The following is a 777-nucleotide window of genomic DNA, read 5'->3' as shown; positions in this document are numbered from 1 at the left end:
TAAAACGAACATTGTGTAGATGTGACGCAAACTAAAATTGTATTGCTGAAATGGTTAAAAAAGAGTAATGAAATCCGTTCGGGAGAAGTGTGTGTGACTATGAGCATCAAAAGAAGTTGGTTCTTGCAGCATTGTAAGGAACAAGAGAATGCGCTTGATGACTGATTTTTTAACATTTCAGCGTGACGAATGTGCTATATCGCTTACGAGCAGTAGTTTTACGTGAACGAGCGCTTCCGTGTCGGAATTTGAATGTGAGCATGCGTGGCACTTGGTCCGATGAAAATGCTCTACACATGATCGGATTAGGTCCGTCCGGCCCAGTTGGTCGGGAAATCTTTCCAACATGTTGGAAAATTGGGTCGGACGGAGATTCGGACGGAATCAGTCCGATGCATACCACACACAGTCGGATTATCCGACGACACGGTCCGATAAGACTCATTCCGACAGATTCTCCGACCGTGTGTACAAGGGCTTAGTGTGAAAAAAATGCTATGATTACGAAATTGCCATTCAAAGTGCAACAGTGCTAAAAGCTGAATATTGGCATGGGTAGGAATGGGGTGAAAGTGCCCAGTAGGCAAGTAGTTAATAAGGAAGCATTATGTGGCACTATTTGCCAATAGATTGGCTGTTGTAAAAAACACACCCTAATTGTCTTATGGCTTTGCTTTGTTGTCATTACATTTTGAATGTCTCTGGCATTGCTAAACTTTGACTAATGTTAAGCACATGTTGGTAAGCTTAGATTAATATATAACTGGAAAGGTATAT

Source organism: Lithobates pipiens, unplaced genomic scaffold, assembly GCF_037356315.1.
Source record: "Lithobates pipiens isolate NorthernLeopardFrog02 unplaced genomic scaffold, aLitPip1_a1.2 Scaffold_19, whole genome shotgun sequence".
Classification (NCBI taxonomy): Eukaryota; Metazoa; Chordata; class Amphibia; order Anura; family Ranidae; genus Lithobates; species Lithobates pipiens.
Note: the sequence above shows the minus strand (reverse complement) of the source record.